We start from the raw sequence: 23461 nt of genomic DNA, 5'->3' as shown, positions 1-23461 counted from the left end.
ATCTCACAGTGGCCCACCAAATGCCCCAGGGAGCACACCAGATAACAAGAGACCTCATTCTGGTGCCCTCCCATGCATTTGGCATTCTGACATAGCCCATTTCTAAAATCAGGAGGTTGCACATGCACATCATGGCTTGTAACCTGTAATGGATTTTTCCTCCAGAAACTTGTCCAATCCCCTTTTAAAGGCGTCCAGGCCAGACGCCATCACCACATCCTGTGGCAAGGAGTTCCACAGACCAACCACATGCTGAGTAAAGAAATATTTTCTTTTCTCTGTTCTAATTCTCCCAACACTCAATTTTAGTGGATGTCCCCTGGTTCTGGTGTTCTGTGAGAGTGTAAAGAGCATCTCCCTATCCACTCTGTCCATCCCCTGCATAATTTTGTATGTCTCAATCATGTCCCCCCTCAGGCGTCTCTTTTCTAGGCTGAAGAGGCCCAAACGCTGTAGCCTTTCCTCATAAGGAAGGTGCCCCAGCCCCGTAATCATCTTAGTCGCTCTCTTTTGCACCTTTTCCATTTCCACTATGTCTTTTTTGAGATGCGGCGACCAAAACTGGACGCAATACTCCAGGTGTGGCCTTACCATAGATTTGTACAACAGCATTATAATATTATATATAATATAATATAATAAGGGTGCAATCCTAACCATGAGTTAGCTGGCACAAATCCCTTGACGCAAGGCTCTGGGGGGGGCGGGGGCGGGAGGGAGACATTCCAGGGGAGAGGGTGGGCAGAGGGCGGTCCCGGGGGTGGGCGAGCGGGGAGTGGGAGGTGGGGCTGGGACCCGGCTCTTATGCCAGATCCCAACCTCCATTCCCGAGCAGTGCAGAGTGGCTTCAAGCTACTCCACTCTCCTCAGACTTGTGTCCACCTCCTGAGGGGCTCCAGTGGCTTACCCAGGGGTAAGGGGAGTTTCCCCTTACCTCTGGCTGAACCACTTTGGCACCTATCTCATGCTGGATACAGCGCAAGATAGGATTCCACTGTAAGGGGAGCAGATTAGCGGTCCAATCTTATTGAAAAGCAGCACTGGTGGAATGCATGTTCCACCAGTGCTGGCTGCCACAAAAACACTGTAAAGCACTTTACAGAAGTGCAGAGAACCAGCAGGAAGGTTGGAGTCTTCCAGTGCATGCTGGCAGAGTAACGGACACCTGCCAGAGCCAGTAAGCCTGGTGCAGGGGGCAGAATGGGGCGGGGGGGAGGAGGGGGCTGAATAGGGGGAAGAGGGGAGCAGATGGGTAGTGTTGATGGATAGGGTCCAGAAGGGGAGCAGGTTCAGTGGTGGTGCATCCCAACCCCATTCCCAGGACTGATTTGCCTGCCTGGATCAACACCAACTTGCGCCAGTGATATTGCTCATGCAGGTCTGAATTGACCTATTGTGACTGCTGGGACTTAGTCGGGACAAGAGAACAAATTTCCCCTTATCCCAAGGAAAGCTCCAGTCACCACAATTCCCCTGTGGAATGCAGTGTAGCCTGTGCTGGGCCACTGCATCTGCTTCATTTGAATCTTGCTGCCCTTTACTCTTTCAGTATGTGCCTGTTACATTTGGAGTTTTGGTGGTCTGCTGTGAGATACAGGAAGCTGGACTAGAAGGACCTATGGCTTGATCCAGTGGGGCTGTTCTTATGTTCCTATGGAGGGCAAAGTGGTATAGTGTATTCCTCCCTATTACCTTTCACCTATTCAGGTATGGCAGCAAAGTGTGACCATCTGTTTAACCTGTCCTCGCTATTTTAAAAACTTCCCTTCATTCCTCCTCTCTACTCATTCAGTTAGAAAGTTCTCACCGTTTCCATCGGCATGTTTATAGCACAAATGGAATACTTGGCACTATCTGCCCCCTCCCATATCTTTCCCCCCTCCCTCCCAATTCCTTTTACTCTTGTCTCCTTGATCAAGCACAGTATGGAGAACAGATGTGATATGAAGGGTTTGACAAAATTTGAAGTGAGTTGCCTGCCCCGAGTAAAGGGTGGAAGAATCAATGAAAGGTAACGCAACCTGACAGGAAGTCTGCTACCCTGAACCATGCAAGATCATAAAAGTTCTGGGATAGCAAAAGCTAACAATGTCCAAATGGCTGTTCCAGAAATGGTGACCTTAGATATTGGGTGGGGGAGGGGGAAATGAACTAACATTTACATAGCATTTTTCTCTCCCATATGGCTTTAGTTCTGTATATAAGACTATATTCAGTACCGTGTATTAAATTTCACCTTTCACCTTCGTATCACAGAAAAGAAATGCATGGTTGCAATCTATTGAAAGCTGGATACATCCTTAAATCCCATCAAAATAAATGACATTTAAGTGCTCAGATATGTATAATATACTTAGATCTATTAAATAAATAAAACTATTCCTTGGCCTTCAGTGCTGTTTTTGCATGCCACTAACTTTCTCTAGATTGCATGGATAAAACGGAATTTGCTGCTTTTGGTTGTGTCTGTGCACCCTCGTTTAATTAAAACACTCATCTTTTTTCAGGTATCTGAAAATTGCATTGTTCTCATGTGATTTTATTTCAGTGTGTGTATAATTAGTTTTAAAAAGTCACTCTCAGATCAAAGAAACTTGTGCAAGTGTTCAAGGAGGAGAAAGTTCACACGTACTTCTAATTTTTTTCCAAATATCTGAGCTGGTTGCCATAGAAATCACAGCCGTGTGATATTGATTCACAGCTGCTTGAGTCTCTTAGGTTGAAAGTATTTTTTTACCCGACTATAATAAAAATACACAGACTATAAGCGTCCTGCTTGAGGCATAAGCAGCAGCTTGATCAAGAAAACGGGCCTGCTGTTTGTGCAGTATATTTTAGTTTTAGGGTGCATTTTTAAGGGAAGGGAGCTAAAAGACAGCTTGCTTTCTTATAGATGTTCAACTTAAATTACCAAATAAAACCATTCTGCAAAAAGGAGTTTGAGAAGCTGCTGTTAAAAAATGGATTTGCTGCCGGAGTTCTCCTTGTGCTTTGAGTGTGCACAAACAAATATTACTGATAAGCCTGATGGGTCCATCCTTGGCTACACAAGGACTAATCTATGAACGAATCAGACACATCCATTGGTAGGGCCCTTCAGAGACATTTATGAAGGAATATGAACTGTGGTTGACAAGAATCTGTTAACAGTTCTTGGAAAGTTTTGAGTGTGTATGGATGTTGTAAAAAGTCTTTCAGCATCCCAGAAAAGTTATGGTACTATTGGTCTAATCCTAACAGGGGCTTGAACCAGTGGAACACACATTCCACTGATGCATGCTGTCACAAATGAATTGTAAAGTGCTTTGTGATAGCACAAGGCCCAGGTATGACGGTGGGAAGACCAGAACCTTCCAGCTGGTTGTTAGGAGGCCCACTGGAGCAGGAAAGTCCAGCATAGAGGTGGGGGAGAGGTTGGAGGAGGGGGTTGTATGGGGCAAGTGAGGGTGGTGGTGGAACAGGTGTAGGTGGATTGAGGGGGCAGGAATGGCAATGGTTGTGCACACCATATCCAAACCCCCTTCTCTGGCTGCATGAATGAATGCTGACTTGCACCAACAATATCACTGGCAACAATATCACCAACAATATTGAGCTGACCCATTGTGACTTCTGGGGCTTAACCCAGAGCAAGGGGACAAATGTCCCCTGACCCCAAGGAGACCTTCAGCATCCAAGAATCCCCCACAGGCTGCAGTGAAGCCCGCACTGGGGCCACTGCATCTCCATATGGGAATTTATTGTATTGGGCTGTCTGTCATTTAGAAACAATTACTCTCCCATGAGATCAGTATTAGGGCACAATCCTGACCAGGTCTACTCAGAAGTAAGTCCTATTTTGTTCAATGGGGCTTACTCTCAGGAAAGTGTGGTTAGAACTGCAACCTTAGTGTACAGCCTTTTCTGGAGTACAACTTGTCAACATTATTACTGATCCTTCTCTTTGTGCAAATGTAAAAGAGAACCCAACTGCACTTTTGGTTGTGTTTTTCTAAGTTTCCCTGCACCTGACAAGGAAGCCCATCAGGCCTGGTCAACGCAAATGGATTGCCAAAAATCTCTACCATATACAGGCGAGTGTTGCCTGATAACCTTCCGCTTGACTATGGGCCACATATACAGCGGTGGACAAAGCACAACAAAGAGACTCTTAATGAGGCAGTCAGGTCTCCCATAGCAGTAGAGTATCTGTTAACACAACGAAGGGCGCAGTCCTAACCCCTTTTGCCAGTGCTTTCCAGCACTGGCATAGCGGTGCCAATGGGGCGTGTAATACATCCTGCAGTTGGGTGTCACTCATGGAGGCCTCCTCAAAGTATGGGAATGTTTGTTCCCTTACCTCAGAGCTGCATCGCCCTTATGGCAGTGCTGGAAAGGGTTAGGATTGCACCCAAAGAGGCTCTTACCTCAGAGCTGCATCGCCCTTATGGCAGTGCTGGAAAGGGTTAGGATTGCACCCAAAGAGGCTCTTAATGCAAAGAAGAGGCAGTCTATCTCCAGTTGCCTGTACAGCCAGCTAGTATCTGGCAGGGAGTGTCTGTTTACACAACAAAGGTACTAAATTAGGCTGGATGTTCACTTAACAACCTGATTGCATAACACAGGGAATAGGAGAACACATCCCTGTCATTAAGTGACACACACCTCTATAGTGAACGGGTTCCATAGTAGCCTTTCAGAAGGTTTTTGATTCTTGTGGAAAAGGTAGAGCATTTGAAAAAATGCTGCCTGAGAGTTTTGCAGGCTTGATGCAGCTCAAGGAATTTGTACTGTATTGCAGCTCGCATTGCATAGCAAGGCAGGCACAGTATCACCTAGCATTTGTACACATACTTTTGACAAGCTTTGCATAAAACTGCAATCACACAGATAGAGCAACACAGGAAAGTGTGAGACGAGCAAAAAGCCCGAATATGAGTTGAAGTGGATAATTAATTCTGAAGGAGGCTATTTTGTGCAACTGGGATAATTCAGACGCCAGCAATCAGTCGTGGCCACATTGCAGGTGCAGTGCGCATGATACATCTGGGCCACATGGGCAAGTGGGCTTCTGATTGCTTTGAGGAATAGCCACCAACTCACAATCTGGTTCAAATATGTGGCTGTGCAGCAGGTAATCCAGTCAACATTAGGGTCTGAGAGTGTCAGGTCTGGCAGAGGCCAAGGTCCCCCAGAGGCCTACCTGAAACTCCTCAGGGGCAGTAGGAGTTGGTCAATGGAGCAACCTATTCCACTGCTGTCATCTCCTGCCCTCCTCACCTGCATTTAGCAGGGCTGAGAAAGGAGGAGCAGCCAGAGGTCATTCCTTTTTTCTTTCCTGGCTACCTGGCTCAGGACAGAAGAGGGGAATCATATCTGGCTCCTGTTCCTTCTTCAGCACCACTGGGGCAGTGAGGAGTGACTAGAGAGCATTCCCCTATCCTTGCCTGAGCCAGACAACCAGGAAAGGTTCTATGCATGTACTTAGAAACACTATGGGGGGCAGCAAAAGGCTTTGCCTGAGGACCATCCAGAACCTTGCACTGGCATTTACAAAGATGACTAGTTGGTAAGTAGTCAGCCATAATTTGTTTTGGGCTTCCTACCCTCTGAAGAGCTCTTTCTAGAGGTGTTTGAAAACTCCTCAATTGCTTACCTTGCTCAAAAGTAAGCCCATTGTGTTCAGTCAGACGTTTAGGCTGTAAACCTATCTTACTCACCCGAAACAAACACCACTAGCTGTTTTTCATCATGTCCATCAGCCCAAAGTCCAAACCACACACACAGAAATCCATGTGGAATTCTGCCAATGGATGATTGGCAGAGTGGGAGGAGGAACAGATAACGCTTGTGTCATGAAGAAAGCCCTTGATTGTGCTGAATGTGTGGTTGCAAATCCCATGTGACTTGAAACCCATGCATGTGGTGCATGCATATGTTTTCCCAAAGGATAAGTGCACGTTTGGTTTGGGTATGAAAAGTTTTGCTTTAGAAGCGGATACAAAACCTATAGTTGGACACTCTTTTTCCCATCCTTTCAGATTTTGCATTACATTCATGGAGGAAGTACAGGAAGTGTGGGCAGTGATGACTGTCTCCTCTGCGTTCCGCTGTTCAAAATGACTCTCATGCTAAAAGACCCAAGAAGGTGTTAGGATATGGAGGAAGGCCTGATCTGCCCCTTCCCACCCTCCCCATGCCTAGCCCAGGAATTGCATTGCGCTTTCAAGTCTTCATCTTCTGCCTTGTAATGACTGCTTAATTCACTCTCCATACTCTTTGTGTTGCTGTGGTCAGAGCTATGAGACTTTCAAAAAAAAAAAAAAAATGCAAGTTCTCATAATATGGTGGAGCAGAGAGAGGGGCAAAGCTGTGTGTTGCCAACAGCCATTCTGAACTGAAAACTCACTCATTGCTTGTCAAAGATTGAGACATTTGCCTCGCGTCCCCCATGACAGATGCAAAGGATGAAAGGTTGCCATGACTGTGCCACACTACTGTTTTCTTTCCGTGTCTCTTGTACTGCTATAACGGTGCCATGCAGTCTGCGGTCTTGAGATTCCCTTTCTTCTGTACCCACTCAAGTGCAGTTAATCTATAGGCAGCAGCACAATGACACACACAAGAGCTTGCTGGCGTGTGGAATGCGACTGGGAGGCCAAAAGAATATTTCACACATCGAACAGTGCGGAGACATACAATGCAGCCGCAGAGCATAGCGAGAGTGTTTCTTATCTCCATGCAGCGTCTGCTTGTTCCAGTTTGAATTCCGGCAGCACAACCAATTCCCCATTGGGTTGGTACCTCATGATATCCCAACCCTGAGAGGACCAGCTAGGCTGCAAGCTCTGTTCGTTTGGCAATGAAATAAGGTATCTCTAACAAAAGCCAGTTGTCTGCAGAGATGTGAGTGGAATAATTTTCTCATTCTTATTTATCCATTTGGCGGATTTATAGGCTGCCTTTCCACTGTTTAGATCTTCAAGGCGGCCTAATATTCCGATTCAGTGGATTCTGTCAGGAAGTGAGTGAACTTTCATATGTAGATCTCCTGCTGAAGAATTGTTGGGAAAGGGGCTATGGGATAGAGTGTGATTTCTCAGTGATAAACGAAATAAAAATACATAACGTGTTACGGAATTCCCTCCCGTATGAGCTGAAGACAGCTTCCTCTTTGCTAACCTTCCGCTGAGGCCTGAAGACATTTTTATTCAGGAAAGTCTTTGAGGCCTGATAATGGCTGCTTTGAGGTATTTTATTTAATGTTTTGACTGACGTCTTTCATCGTTGGCTGCTCTGTTTTATATTGACTGTTTATAATGCTTATTTTAAATTATATTTTGTGCTTATTTTTAGCTGTATTTTATTGTTTTGTATATTATGTTTTATTGTTGTTAGCCACCCTTGGGTGCCCTTTGGGGAGAAAGGCAGATTACAAGCAAGCAAGCAAGCAAACAAACAAAATTGCTTTCTGCACTTCTCATTTTTGTAAACAAACAAACCCAAATCTGCAAATAAATAAATAAATAAATAAATTTTCTAACAACTCTACATATTGGTTACTGTTGGTTGGTTGGCCTGGATGGGGGGGAGGTACATGGGTAATGGCTGTGGCTGCATCTGCTGACATTATACCACCACTATCACCTATCTAATATGCTTTTCAAGCTATTATAATTTATAAAACTGCACCCTTGGAATAAAAACACAAAACACCGCTTTCTGCCCTTCTACTTTTCATCAAACAAATGAAATCTGCAAAAAAAATCAAAATGTTGAAGAACACCTCTTGCTGTGGGTGTAAATTAAGCAGAGTCAAATAGTGGAAGATCCCTTTCCCAATGCTTCTCACTGGCCCTTGCTAATTTGCTGCCAACAATAAAACAGGGTCAAGGAATTAAAAGGGTTAAGAGAAAACCTTTTAATTACAACTTAAGACATGTACATCTGTGTTGGTAGTACAGGTCCTAGAGTGTTGGATGAGGTATCCTAAAGCTATCTCCTTTGCCTGGGTGTGTGAGAATTCAGGGCATGGTCAACCCCATGTGGATCAGAGAGCTCATAGGACAGAAGTAATGGCAACTAATGGCAATGATAGTAGTCAGGCAACTACTGAGTCATCTTTACAATACACTGTCCCCCGTATCAAGCAGATGGCAATGTACCCATTTCCTAACAAGAATAAACTAACAGACTCCCTCATTCTAAGTTGGGTGTCTGTCTTGAAGGCCAGTAGCCTTTGTCATTGCTATCCAGAAGTGCCTCAATAGTGTCAGCGAGGCAAGGAGCAAGCCTTCCCCAGAAGCACTTGCCCTGGCCCAGTCATGGACTTGCCCTCGTCCCGATCCAATTGTAATGGCAATTCCAACCATCCTGACCTCAATGGTGGGGTAAAGAGCAAGCGCCTGCCTCCAGACCAATTTGTGAGTGGAACAGGTAACCCTCTCTCAGTCCTCTCTCCTCACTCAGCTCCTGTCCCTTTGTGTTTTTCTCTCAGGCTAGCAGTTGGGATTCTTGCTTGTTTTAGTGCTAGCAATAATGGGCAAAATGTATATTCTTCCTTTCTTGTTCAAAGACCGACTTTATTTCACTTGTAACCTTTCTTGGCATCATTTTCAGTCTTGTCCAATATGGATACTCACATTTTATAAAGGCTGGTGGAGAACTGTTTTGAGACAGTATTAACAAGTTTATTTACTTACCTTAATTTAAAAGTACCCAATGACATTAAGGAATGCAATGGTTCTCAAACACTTTAGCACTGGGACCCACTTTTTAGAATGACAATCTGTCACCAGAAGTGATGTCATTAACTTGGAAGTGATGTCGGGGCCGAAAATGACATCGTTGAGCAGGAAATTTTTAATGGCCCCATATGACAAACTCAAATCAAATAAATTAACTAAGTACATTAAAAGTTTACAATAACTATAAGTTTAAATTTTTTTTACCCCTAACCCTCCCAAGCAGTTGCTGATCTGTTAAAAAAAATTCCCCAAACATCCCAAAGGCTCCAATCCCCTAAACTTCCCCAGGAGGAAGCCCCATTGACTATCATTGTTAAAATCATATACATAGTAATCTGTTAAAAGTACAGATGTGTACCATTTCCCCCAATACAGTCACATACCATGTCACATACCATCATGTCTAACATGTTAAAAATACACATCAAAATGAATGGGAACCCACCTGAAATTCTCTCATGACCCACCTAGTGGGTGTGACCCACAGTTTGAGTAACAATGCAGTAATGCAGTTGAGGTTTGACCTGTCAGAGAAGCCATGAAGCAGCCTGCACTAGAACTGGGAGCCTAACAGCTGAAAACACTTCGGTAAAACAAGCCTATGCCCTCTTCTTTTGATGTCGCAAGGGAGATAACCAGGAAGAAAATCATAGAAAACACCCACTTGTTCATGATTAGGGGATGTTATGATTACTTATGCAACCCAATGGTGAGATCAGACCAAAAGCTCATGGACAGCCCAATCCTGAAGGGAGTTGAACAAACGTAAAATCCAGTCCCCGAGCTTACAAGCACAGGTTAGTGTGCAACTGTGGGAGAAGGTGGTAGGAGTGTTTTGGAGGCAAGGGGAGGTGTTTCTGGGTGGGCAGATGGCAGAAATGGAGAGAGGATCAAGCCCGGAAGGGGCAGGACTGGGAGCAGCAGTGCATGCCATATTCTAACCCCCGTTCTCAGGCCTTGGAGAGGTTTTTTGAGTTTGTAGGATGGGTTTCTCAGATGTGCAGAGCTGAAGAGCCCCATAGGACAGGCTGGGGCTTGACACAGGGTAAGGGGAACAATATCCCCTTACCCTGAGGTGACCTCCAGCCTGCTCCAATCCTGCATTGGATACAGTGCAGGCCCTGCAGCCTGCCTTTACCAGGGCAGGGTTAGGATTGCATTGTTAGTGGAATGCTCTGACTTCATTGCATGAACAGAGCTGGGTGGGGATGGTCTTGCACTAGCACTTGCTTGTAATCAGCAATGCTCACATCTCCCACACTCTAAAACACCACCATGCACTGTACCGCAGTCCCAGAGTTGACTGCTACTCTCAATGTAGAAACAATGCTAGCCTTGTGGGGCCATGCTCTTAATATCGACCGTGTATGCTTCTGCCATCATGCCAATGGTCATTAGGAATGAAGACCCAGTCTTGATATGGTCTTGTTGACTGTATTATTATGACAATTTTTTATATATACCTACTGCACCTTTCTTCCACTTAGGTCGATGTCCGAGGCAGCTTGCATTGTATGAGCATGAAAGGTTGGGAGGTATAATTATGTGAGAGGGCTAAATAGTGGCAAAGTAATTGATAGCAGAGACAGAAAGAGTCCCATAGCAATGTGGTTTTCCTACAGGTACTACTGGATAAGAATGCTTTGCATGTGTGTGTGTGTGGGGGGGGGGGGTAGGGATCACACACACATGCATGCACAGTCAATAGGTGTGTAAATTAATTGTTAAATGATAAATTTTGTAAATTTTGTAAATTTATATCCCATCTTTCCCATGCCAAAGCAAATGCCCCAGGTGACTTGATGATGAGCTTGGGATGATGAACAGTATCCCAAAGTAAACTACTAAAAGACATGGTGCACAAAGAACTTGATGTGCTGGGTGTGCTGGGTGGGTTTGCCAAGCTTATTTGCACAAGCACAGCTCTCTGTTCATGAGAGAAAAGGGCCGATGACAGGAGAATCTCACATGTAGGACAGCATACTTAGAAAGGGGGGGAGGACACGCGTGCGCGCGCGCGCGCGCGCACACGCACACACACACACATACACACAGCCCAGATTACCATAAACCGTTTGAACTTGATATATATACATACAATCTTATTTAGAACATAGCCTAGAAGTAGCAGCCCATGTGCATTACATTACAGGAATTACTCATCAAAGTATGTTTTTCCCCAAAATATGAAATAATGTACTGTAATTTTGAGCCAAAAACCATGCTTTAGGGCTGTGTATTTTCTTTAATACTTTTTTTCAGTTCCAAATCTGTTTCATTCGCCTGATAAATTGTTTCGCCAAGCAGAGGGCTGATAAACACAGGCATTACATGAGAAAACAAATGTGAATTTCAACATCATCAACAACAAAACCTTTGCAATTTCTCAAGGCTGGTGAATTTTATACAATAATTTTTTTCCCCCTGAAGTCATGCATATTTTATGAGGCTGAGACACACACTGGTTTCTGTAGAAAAGAAACAGGATGTAATGTAGCGTAGCGTAATATATGAAGTAATCATTCAAATGTAGCTTGCAGTAAATCAGTACACCTCTGCTGTAGCGAAGCTGGTGAAGTGGAGGAGAGATTCAATAGGACTGTGCCGGATGGTTGCCTGCAACCATTTGTGTGTGTGTGGTCATAGTCAACTTTGTATGTTGTTTTTCTGCAAAGGGCTATCTGCAGGCATTTTTCCCAGGCTGCTGCTCCATTAGCCCCAGTTTTCCCTCTGATTTTTTCCTTTCCTAGACAATCAGGGATCATCAAGTGAGGGTTTGATGACATCACTGACTATCAAGCTAGAGGCAGCACAGCACTTCCTGGACTGGATACATTGGCGATCCTAACCAAGCAAAAGTGTGTTGCTTCTCTTCTAAGCTAGTACCAAACAGTGTTCTTAAAAATGACAAGATGGGTGAGGATCACAAATCAGAAGTAGCTCCTTGCTGCTCCCTGGCGTCATCTGCTTATTGGCATCTGTGCCTCTTAACACCTGTAAGTCAAATAGCACCCCAATGAAAATCACCCAATTGGGAGGCTGTTTTACCGCCGTCAACAAGGGTGTTCATAAAATCCCCTACCCCCATGTTAACTTAACCCTAATAATCAAAGGCATTTTATTCAGGGATTGTGACACCAAAGTTTTCATAGGGGAAACAAAAAGCTGCAGAAGCAACCAGGGCCACCTCTGTTCTTGCTTTATCTGTAAATTTAAAGATCAAGTTACAACCTGGCAAAGCTTGGCCTCAGGCAGGCACTAATCTCCTTAAAAGCTAGTGACTGGTAATAGCACTAGCTATCTTTTGGCAAACAGGTATGCACAGGTGTGCATGGTTCACTGCTCTGGGCAGAGGTTGCTATGTTAGAGCCAGACCTGAGAAGAATGGCTTCAGTTTTCCTGAGATCCTGTGGATATATCCCTATAAATGCAGATATATCCTTATTTTGATTCTTACTGGTTGAAACGGATGACAGGCCAGCATAGGTTGCATAGGACAAAGGCACTTTTGACAGCTTAGGTACACAGTTGTGAAGGTGCAAGTTCAGATTAGCCTTCCCATCACACTATCAGTTGTTGTTGGCAACCTTCAGTCTCGAAAGACTATGGTATCATGCTCAAAATGGTGGTTCTGGAACAGCGTCTAGTGTGGCTGAAAAGGCTGAATCGGGAGTGACAATCCCTTCCACACCGGGAGCAAGTGCAGTCTGTCCCTGGTCTGTCTCCCTGGCTATGGGCCTTTCTTCTTTGCCTCTTAGCCTCAGTCTGTTGGCCAAGTGTCTCTTCAAACTGGGAAAGGCCATGCTGCACAGCCTGCCTCCAAGCGGGCCGCTCAGAGGCCAGGGTTTCTCACCTGTTGAGGTCCACTCCTAAGGCCTTCAGATTCCTCTTGCAGATGTCCTTGTATCGCAGCTGTGGTCTACCTGTAGGGCGCAAGCTACACTATCAGTAGCTATTGAAGAATTCCTATAACCTCTCCTTTAGTGAAAGGACACCGAGCCTGGAAAAAAAAAGGATAATGGCCAAACTAGATGTGCACCTAATCATGCCATGTAGCCGAATGGGGAGTTGATCTTCTTTCCAACATATGGGGGGACGGACAGACACAAACCCTGACAAATCATGTGGGGGGGAGGAGTATTAGTACTTTGCCATTGCCATTTCGGTCCTGATCACAGTCCTCCTGGGTGCTATTTTTATGGTTTAAAAAAAATGTATAGAAAACCAATGGATATTTTAAACCTTAAAATTGCATTCTGGGGAGGGGGACTGAGATTAAAATAGTTGTGGAGCAAAGTGAGAATATCCCCTGCCCCCTGCTGTGGTTTTATGGCCCCCCTCCTTACTATTTGAATAAAAAAAAAAGCTAGCTCCCCACCATTCAGTGTCATTTCACAATTAGGTGGACTTAGAGTTTGGCCCCAATTTTATCCAGGGCCCACTGTTGGCCTTGACATCAAGCACCCTCTTCTTGCCTCTCAGCATTGCCAATACCAACATTGGGGGAAAAAAAAAATTAAAGGCAAAATTCTCAAAGGCACTTGCTCTATTTTGGCAAAACTTTGAAAGGAGAACAGGTTTTGGGTAGAAAGGCAACTTTTTTCTCTCTATGAAAAGCCCCCAGGTACTTTGAAACAATTCTCTCTCTCTCTCTCTCTCTCTCTCTCTCTCTCTCTCTCTCTCTTTAACTAGCACTCTCCCCTTTTGTTTGAAAATCAGCAAAGTTTCTGATTTTATTTTTAGATGAGCAGCAGAGCACTGGATGCTGGGGACAGCTGGAGTGTGTGGGATGTGGCATGCTATTTATTCTCCTCCACTCCGGGAAGACAGCAGATGGGTGGCTACTGTGTTATATCACAGCTCAGCTACAGTAACCTCCAGCTGTTGGACATGTAACCAGTTCTACTGCTGACATCAAAGAGTAGATCCCTCTATGTCCATTTTCAAAAACAGGGCATCCTAAGTATATTCCCCCACCCCCACCAGAAATGCTGCCGCTAAGCTTCTGATTTCACATCTGTCTAGGGATTTATAAAAAATGATTTTTGGTTGGAACAGGCCCATGTGCTTAAACAAGAAAAACAAAAGCTTCCCAAGTAATTTCTGAGTGCATTTTATTATTGCATTTCTACAGTTACTGATCTCGGAAGCTAAGCAGGGTCAGGCCTGGTTAGTACTTGGATGGGAGACCGCCAGGGAATACCGGGTGCTGTAGGCTTATACCATAGTCTTTCGAGCCAACCACCTGTCTTTCACTTCAACTCAGACAGCATTGAGTATCAGTATATATCAACCTTAAAGGCATCATTGGTTTCAACCATCTTGTAATTATGGCAGAATTTAATTGATTGTCATTCAAGAAAGTTTTCAATAGATGTTGCTCTGTGTGTGCTTATGCATGTGTGTATATATGTATGTCTGTGTAGCAAAATATAATTCAGGAGCATTCATGTCCCACGGACGACAATGTGTTGTATTCTCGGTGCCAGGCCTTCAAATTTACCAACCCATGGCTCTGGCCTATCCTGCATTTCAACACCAGTATACCTGAGATCATGATTTAGCCTGCTATGTGAATAATCTCTTAATTCAGCAATTTCCAGCATTTTCCCTTCATGGCACACTGACAAAGCACTAAAATTGCCAAGGTACACGATCAGTTTTTTGACAATTGATAAGAAACGCTATGCTGCTGGGAAGGGGAGGGGTTCAAATCTCCCAATGGCCCTAATAATAAATGGCCCTCCCCAAGTGGTGACCACTTGGTGCCACTGCACACTGGTTGAAAATTGCTGTCTTAAATGTTTATTCACTAATTAACTTCCACATTCAATGATTTATCCAACTGCCTTAAGAACTTGGGTCAGATAACTGTTTTGGACAACACAACAGGCTGACAACATACTCGTACATTATCAAAAAAAATGAAGGGCATTCGTTTCCACACATTTTTGCATGCATTAATCCCTCCCCCATTTTTGTATGCATTAACCGTGTATGTTTGACTGACATTTTTGTGTGTGTTAACCCCTCCCCCTTCAAAGACTCAAAACTAAAAGGCAAAACAAGTTGGCACTGCACTTGTCAAGGCTCAGGCACATGATGTCAGGGCATTTTGTCAGCTTTTCAAGGTCTGATTAAGCCAGCATTTAATTTGCTCATATGTCTGACTGTTCAGCTTTTGAAGTGGTTTCGGAGTATTATGGGTACAATCCAGAGCGCCCCCTCAGCCAGTGCAAGTCCATTGTGCTGGCTGAAGCATGTCACAAAAGTGCATTAAAGCACTTTTGTGCCACTCTTGGGGTAAATAGGCCAGCGCATATCCATGTGCCAGCATTCCTGTGCCAACACAAGCCCCGGAGCCCAGTAAGGTTGCGCCCGTCGAGCTCAGCTGGCACAGGGGTCTGGGGGTGTGTGGGGAGGGTAGGGAGGAGATGGGAGAGAGGCGCTTCAGGGCAGGTGGGGTGCATGAGGGCAGGCCTAGGATCTGGGGATCTAGGATCTCCCGTACAATCCGGCTCATCCTCTTAGGTCATCAGAGAAGGCCTTTTTACAAGTGCCGCCACCTAGGGAGGTATGTAGGGCGGCGGCAAGAAATAGGGCCTTCTCAGCAGTGGCACCAACACTATGGAATTCCCTTCCCCTTGACTTAAGAACGGCTCCCTCTCTTGTAACTTTCTGGCGAGGCCTGAAGACCTTTCTGTTTAGATAAGCCTTCTGAGTTCCTGGCCTTTTAAACATCTTTTTAAAATCTCTTAACAACTGCTCGCAGGCCTGATCCTTTTCTAATTTGCTGCCCTATGCTCTTACCTGATTAGTGTTTTATCTGAGTACTGTTTTTATGATATGTTATGTTTTTATCTGCTTTTAAATTATGTTTTTAACTTGTTTTAACCTTGTTTTGTAAGCCGCCTTGAGTCCCTTCGGGGAGAAAGGCGGGGTAAAAATAAAGTATAATAATAATAATAATAATAATAATAATAATAATAATAATAATAATAATAATAATAATCTGGCACTTATGCTGGATCCTAGCTCTGTTCCTGGGTAGCCTGGGGCAGCTACAGGCTGCTTGGATTTGTGCCACTGATTTAGGTGGCTCAGATCCAAGTAGCCCCATTGGGTCTGCTGAGGTTTTCCGAGGGGTAAGGGGAAAAGTTTCCTCTTGTCTTGGGCTGAGTCTTAGACAGCCCGAAACTTGTGCTGCCCAACAGTATTCTGATCATGGAATTTTACCACCTTACAGTCCTAACTTGTGCTGGAACAGGCAGACCAACTGGCCTGTGGTGTACTCAGTGGAAGCCTGGGGCCAAGTATGGCTCACCCAGGGGCAAGGGGAATCTTTTCCCCTTACTTCTTTAGATCTGTAGCAGCCCCATTGGGTCTGCTGATGAGGTGGCGCAGATCCAAGAAGAACGGAGCAGCCAGGAGCCGCTCCGCGCTGCATGGGAATGGGGGCTAGGCTCTGGCATAAATGCCAGGTCCTGACCTACTCTCCATCTGCCCATGGGCCCACCTGCTGCCTGCCTTCCCCCTGCCCCAAAACGCCTCCCTCCTGCCTCCTCCTCACTCTCCGCCTGCATCCCAAGACCCCTGCACTGTCAAGCTTGGTCAGTGTGGACTTACCTTTCCTTGTCGCCACAGAGGCTGGATTTGGCTTCCACAGGCTGGCACACCTCTGTGTGCCAGCACAGCTTACTCCCATGGAGGCACAAACATGCTTTACGACACATTTGCAATGCTCCTGCTAAAGAAGTAAGATACCAAGAATCAGAATTCTGGTAGCCCAGTTCATGCCATCTATCCACTGGAGAGCATTGACTATTGTTTATTATTTGTCTGCATTCATATTGGGAGGTAATAGTGCCATAATATACAGAGATAGCCTTTGGATCCAAAGCCCACCTAATGAGTTTTTGACTGTGGTTAGCCCTCAGTTCAAATCCTACCTCAGTCACAGACTGAAGTTGCTTGTACACAATAACCCCTTAGTGTTTCTGATGCAGTGCTTTTCTGTAATTAGCTAGAAAATGACCATGTGGAATGGACTGTAGAAAAGGGTAATAATCTGAGCAAAGCTGACAGCACTGCCCCATTTCTCTTTCTGATGTAGCCAGCCAGGTGGAGAGCTGTAAGTCAGCCACTGCACTCCACCAGCTCTTAATAGCAGCCTCTAAGAAAATTGCCAAAAATGTTAAAATTGTCAAATGTTATGTTCAAGATACTTGCTTCTGCTTGCCCCAGTATTCTGGGACCTGCTCCAAAGCCTGCTGAAACTAATGGAATTCCTTCAGCTTCTGATTGAATTCGATATGGTTCCATCAGCTTACCAGATGCTGTTCTATGATACGACTTGCCTTGTGCTCTCACTTTAGTTCCGTAGCACCTTCTCGACGCTATCTTTGGATGTACTCAATCCATCACTCCTTCCTTAAAGGGTGTTTTGGGGAGTTGGATAGTCACTGCTTCTGACACAATGTGGAGGACAGCCAGGCTTGAAATCTGATAAAAGTGAGACGGCTTTTACGTGAAGAAGCAGGTACCCAAGGGTAGATGCAGACTTGATTTTATAAGTACATCTGTTCTGTTTATTTTTGCTTCTTTGCGGCATTATCAACTTCTGCTCCATATGGATGATCCATATTGTGCCTTGGTGAAATGATACCACATTATGCTTTTATGCTTTTATCATCAAACACTACTCATGAAGAAAGAAAAAAAAACTAACCAGGTTTTACCTACATTCATCTGTTCAATTTAATTCCTCCAAACTTTATTTGGAATAAAACACCTAAAATAAATGTAATATATGCAAATGGATAAAACCAAACTTCAGATATTTTTTTTTAAAAGCCACATGTTATTTCAGTTTCTGTCAAACCTGGATGGATAACTATGTATATAACTGTCCAGAAGCTAATGCTGACAACTATCTTGTCCCATAGCCAATCTTGAGAAGCTGTAGAATTTCAAGGAGCTATTTATATTTCCAGAAGTCTTTCTACTTTCTAGTGTCTACTACTTTAGCAGTTTTTTTTAGTGCAGTGGTTCTCAAACTGGTGGGTTGTGACCCATCAGCTTGTGTAAATCTCCCCAGGTCCCTTTAAGGGGCAGGAGAGGGGACAAAGACAGCAACATGATCCCCAGGATTGCATCACTAACGGGGGTGGAAGGGGTGCTTTTACTTATAGGTGGCTGCAGGACATTGCAGGAGGTGCAGAGAGCCCCATACAGCCCTCCACAGGGCTCTCTGATGCTTAGAAAGTTGAAAAAAGCAGGTGCAAAGCTCTTCCTTGTTGCAAACGCAAAGTGGAAGTGCTTTGAGCCCACGTTTTTCAACATTCTAAGCATCGGGGAAACCTGCAGATGACTGCGTGGTGCTTCCCGCACCTCCTGCAATGCCCTGCAGCCACTTGCAAGTAAAAGCACCCCTCCTTCCACCCCAGTTAGCAACATGAACCTGGGGATCACATTGCTACCCTCACCTTCCACACAAAGACTTACCCTGGGAGTAAAACTCCCAGAAAGTTTGAGAACCACTGCTCTAGTGTCTTCTCTTTTTGGTGAGACTTCCAACCAACATATGCTCATTGTCTACTTGGAATACATACAGTCAGTTCTCTCTATATGCGAATATTCGCAAGGGGCAGAATTGCTATCTTCTCTCATTATCTTCTATTCTCATTATCCTCTCATTATCCTCTAATGCAGGGGTGCCCAAACCCCGGCCCTGGGGCCACTTGCAGCTCTCGAGGTCTCTCAATGCGGCCCTCAGGGAGCCCCCAGTCTCCAATGAGTCTCTGGCCCTCCGGAGATTTGTTGGAGCCCGCACTGGCAACTGCTCTCAGCGTGAGGGCGACTGTTTGATCTCTCGTGTGAGCTGTGGGATGAGGGCTCCCTCCACTGCTTGCTGTTTCATGTTTGTGATGCAGCAGAGGCAACAAAGGAAAGGCCAGACTTGCTTTGTGCAAGGCCTTTTATAGGCCTTGAGCTATTGCAAGACCTTCATTCATTCATAAAAGTTGATCTTTAATATATTCATTTATGTAAACTTATATAAATTTATTCAAATTTTAAATGTAAATTAATTCTTTTTTCCCCCGGCCCCTGACACAGTGTCAGAGAGACTATGTGGCCCTCCTGCCAAAAACTTTGGACACCCCTGCTCTAATGCCTCTATTCTCATTATTCCCATGCAGAGACCTTTCAGAATGGATCCTTCAGGACCTGCAGGACCTTCAGAATAGGGCCTGTGACCAGTGTGGACACCTTTAAACTGGCTGGCAGAAGCTTTCACCTGTCATTTTAAAGGGGTCTGCACTGGTTCTAGGCGCCATTCTGAAGGTCCCTGCAGCCTCTGGATGGTCTCTGCAGCATTCAGAGATATTTTGGCACTTCCTGCTGCACTCTGCTGGCTTCCTGAGGGTCTCTGCTGGATTCACTGATGGTACCCCTTCCCTTCAGGGTCTGTAGTGTGGTACTTGCTTCAGGGCTGGTTCTCACCAACTGTCTTAGGGCACAATCGTAACCCATTTTCCAGCTCTGACATAAGGACAATGCAGCTTTGAGGTAAGGGAACAAACATTGCCTTACCTTGAGGAGGCCTCCATGATTACCCCCCAACTGCAAGATGCAGCTCATGCCCCAATGGCACAGCTGTGCCAGTGCTGGAAAGTTGGTCAGGATTGTGCCCTTAAACTCCCCCCCCCCCCCAAAAAAAAAAGTCTTCTGAATGATGCTACATAATAATATAGCATCATATTAAGGTAGCTTCTGGGCAAAATATAGCAGCTGTCAGTGTGCTAAGACATTCCTGAGAATGTCCCGCCCACTACCAAAACTGGCCTCTATTTCCACCATCTAAAATTGGGTGGAGAAACTGGGGAAGCAATTTGGTTTGATCTTAGATTTAACACATCATCATGGTTAGTAATGCTTTCAGTGCTGGCTACAGAAATAATAATATTCAAATTCTATAGCTATATGTGCACACCCAAAGTTTAATTTATTGTACAAGCTGGAGTGTTCAAATGTTCCTCTAAGTCATTTTCAACCACTGTGTCATGGCACACTGGTGTGCCGCAAATGGTCCCCAGGTGTGCTTCAGGAATTTGGGAGAGGGTCATTTATTGGTAGGACCATTGGGAGATGTGAGCCCCCTCACTGGCAGCACAGCGTGCCTTGTCAATTGTCAAAAAACTGATGGTGTGCCTTGACCAGTTTAGTGCCTCACCAGTGTGCCATGAGATGAAAAAAGTTGAAAATCACTGCTCTAAGTGCTGCTCTTACAATATATAACTGTGATCCAGAGTTACTATTCACATGTTTCTATTTGTTCTGAAAATACACTTTGGTGTGACTATTTGGGAGGTGCCTGCACAGCAATTGTCTGATAACACAACAAAGAAGATGCTCTTAATGAGGCAATTGGTCTCCAGTAGCATAGGCAGTGAGTGTCTGGCAGGGAACTTCTGTATACACAACACAGGTACTAGACAGGGCTGAATGTTCACATAATGACCTACTCAAATAATGTGGGGACCAGAGAACATATCTCCATTGTTAAGTGATGCACACCTTTATAACTACTGTTAATAATACATAAAAATAATGATACCAGTTCCTGGCACACTGGCAAAAGAATTGCTGGTCCACCACATCAGATAGTATGAGAAGGACTGGTTTAGATTGTTGCTGGGTATTTTCACTTTCCAGTATTAACGCAAGGCATTTGCATGAAGGTATCTTGCAAATTCTCTAGCTAGGCGGATATAGTTTTTTCCCCCTGCTAATCCTTTCCATTTCAATTACATCCATTGAACAGTTTATGGACTTTCCCCTTTCAAATTGCTGTCGTCATGTGTTTTATAGCAAATATGTGGATTCAGCATCCCATCCTCTCAAACTGATTTATACGACTCCTCGATAAATGGACACACTGAAAAGCCAGGAGAGGAGGAAACAAGATTGGAGCGACTCACTCGGCATGGTGCGAATCTGACTCTCCCCGAAACATTCATTTTTTCCAATCAATATATCTGGACTACAACCTGAGCACAGGTCAAGCGCTTTTTAAGATCCCTGCAATTCTTTGAAGTTGCTCTGCAATAGAATAAAATGGAGCCCGCCAGAGAGCATTTTCCCAGAGCACAGAAAAGTGCTTGATATCACCACTTACTGAAAGACTTATTGATTTCTAAAAGTGAACTCATCAGCCCACAATATCCTCATTTCCCAAAGGAGCTTTAATTTCCTGTGGCATGGCCCCTGCATTCTACCCATTGTGAGCGCTGGGGAGCGTGTATGTGAGTGCTCTTTCAACGTTTCAGCTACTTGACAGCTGGTGAAGTTTCCCTTCCGCCCTGAAAAGGACTTTTCAGCTCCCATAATGGGACGCCAATGTTGCCAGGACTATTTTCTCTCCAGCTGTGAGAGTGGCTTTTCCTACTGACTCACAAAAAGCTGCTGGCCAGCTGCTTCACCTCAGCCTTCACAAGGGCTTGGCATTGTGCAGCAGTGGTATAGTGATGGCTTCGTGGAGAAGGGGCTTCTGTAATGGGACCTTGTGAGACCTATTCTCCACACACACGCACACTAGTTTGAACCTGAAGAGGCCTTCAGCCAGGCAGGTGAGTCATGAGCTTACATCACTGCAGGTGCTCACTTTGGCCTTTCTGTTTCGGGAAGGAAGCCTCCTCTGTGATAGTCAATCTTACATGGAACTATTCCAGGAAGTCACAAAGTCACATATATCTTTAGTATATATGGCTCCTTGACAGCCACTGGATGTGTGTATATGTGTGTGTACCTTAAAATAGTTTTCAGACAGGATGAAAATAAAGACGAATCAGATGCTGTCTCTCAGGGTACTCTAATCATTGTTCTATCACCATACTGAACTCTCTCTCTCTCTCTGTGCTTGTGTGTGCGTGTGCGTGTGTGTTTTGTTAACACAGTATTTTGCAAACTGTGGGTCGGGACACACTAGGTGGGTCATGAGCCAATTTCTGATGGGTCCCCATTTATTTCAATTTTTTTAAATATATCCACATTTATTTCAATTTTTAAAAAATATATTAAACTTGATGCCACCATGGTATGTGACTGCATTTGGAGAAATGTTACAGATTTGAACTTTTAACAGGCTACTATATATATGCTTTTAACAATGATAGTCAATTGGGTTTACTCCTAGGATGGTTAAAAATGATCATGCTTGATGATATCACTTCTGGCCATGACATCACTTCCGGTGGGTCCCAATAGATTGTCATTCTAAAAAGTGGGTCCCAGTGCTAAAAAGTTTGAGAACTACTGTGTTAACATGTTAATATTCAAATCCTGGGGTGTCCAAACTTTTTGACAGGAGGGCTACATCATCTCTCTGACACTGTGTCAGGGGCTGGGAAAAAAGAATTAATTTACATTTAAAATTGGAATAAATTTACATAAATGAATATATTAGAGATGGAACTTACATGAATGTATGAAGGTAATGCAATAGCTCAAGGCCTATGAAAGGCCTTGCACAAAGCAAGGCCAGCCTTTCCTTTACTGCCGCTGCTGCATCACAGATGTGAAACAGCAAGCAGTGGAGGGAGCCACCAACATGGTTCAACATGGACTTGTGCCAGCTATACAGCTGACAAGGCCTGAGTTGACCCATTGTGGCTGCTAGGGTTTACCCTGGGGCAACGAGACAAGTGTTCCCTTGTGCATGTGTGTGGCCAGCACAGACCTTTGCACCAGTGCTATTCTGTCACAAAGTGCATTATGGCTGGCAAAGTTTTTGTCCTCAAATGCAACCAACTTTTCCTGGAAAGTGGGGGAAGGCTGACAGGAGCTGGGGGAAGGCCGACAGGAGCCGAGGGGCATCCGGTTCGGGACTCCTCATCCCTATGGGATGAGGATGGGGAGGTTAGAGAACAACAAGACAAAGGCAGGGTAGGAGAAGAAATTGGGAAAGGTAGGGTGATGGGATGTGATAGATGGTTTGGCACAATGAGAGGATGCGGGGACAAAGGAGCGAATAAGCAGCCCATCCTGGGGCATTCCGTGTATAAATGCTTATATGCAAATGCCCGAAGTCTCCGAGCAAAGGTGGGAGAACTGGACTGTCTGATGACAAGGGAAAATATTGACATAGTGGGCATAACGGAAACCTGGTGGAATGCGGAGAATCAGTGGGATACCGCAATCCCGGGCTATAAACTCTACAGGAGGGACAGGCAGGGGCGTGTTGGAGGTGGGGTGGCCCTTTATGTTAAGGAAGGGATAGAATCCAGCAAAGTAGAGATTGAAGGTGGGTCCGACTCCACCGTAGAATCTCTGTGGGTTAAATTAGCAGGCTTGTGCAGCGATGTAATACTGGGGGCGTGCTATCGTCCTTCAGCCAGAAATCGGATGGGGACCTTGAAATGAGGAAACAGATCAGGGAGATGACAAGGAGGGACAGGGTTGTAATCATGGGGGACTTCAATTAGCCTCATATTGACTGGGTCAATTTGTGTTCTGGTCACGATAAGGAAACCGGATTTCTTAACGTGCTAAATGACTGTGGCTTAGAGCAGCTAGTCACGGAGCCCACCAGAGGACAAGTGACTCTGGATTTAATATTGTGTGGTACGCAGGACCTGGTTAGAGATGTAAACGTTACTGAGACATTGGGGAACAGTGATCATGCTGCGATCCGTTTTGACGTGCACTTTGGGGGAAGAATACCAGGAAAATCTCTA

At 44.9% G+C, this 23461-nt stretch overlaps 1 long non-coding RNA gene across 2 annotated transcripts in view; it reads left to right on the top strand.

Moving 5' to 3' along the window:
* The first annotated feature begins 6652 nt into the window (after positions 1-6652).
* Positions 6653-23461, top strand: part of LOC136636895 (uncharacterized) — a 34004-nt gene continuing 17195 nt past the window's right edge. The window contains exon 1 of one of the 2 annotated variants that reach the window (XR_010793567.1): positions 6653-6885. This is a non-coding gene — a long non-coding RNA (uncharacterized lncRNA). The remainder of the gene's footprint in view (positions 6886-23461) is intronic. The other variant, XR_010793566.1, reaches the window with a different exon arrangement.

This window comes from Tiliqua scincoides, chromosome 1 (assembly GCF_035046505.1).
Source record: "Tiliqua scincoides isolate rTilSci1 chromosome 1, rTilSci1.hap2, whole genome shotgun sequence".
NCBI lineage: Eukaryota > Metazoa > Chordata > Lepidosauria > Squamata > Scincidae > Tiliqua > Tiliqua scincoides.
Note: the sequence above shows the minus strand (reverse complement) of the source record. Positions and strands in the feature narration are given on the sequence as shown.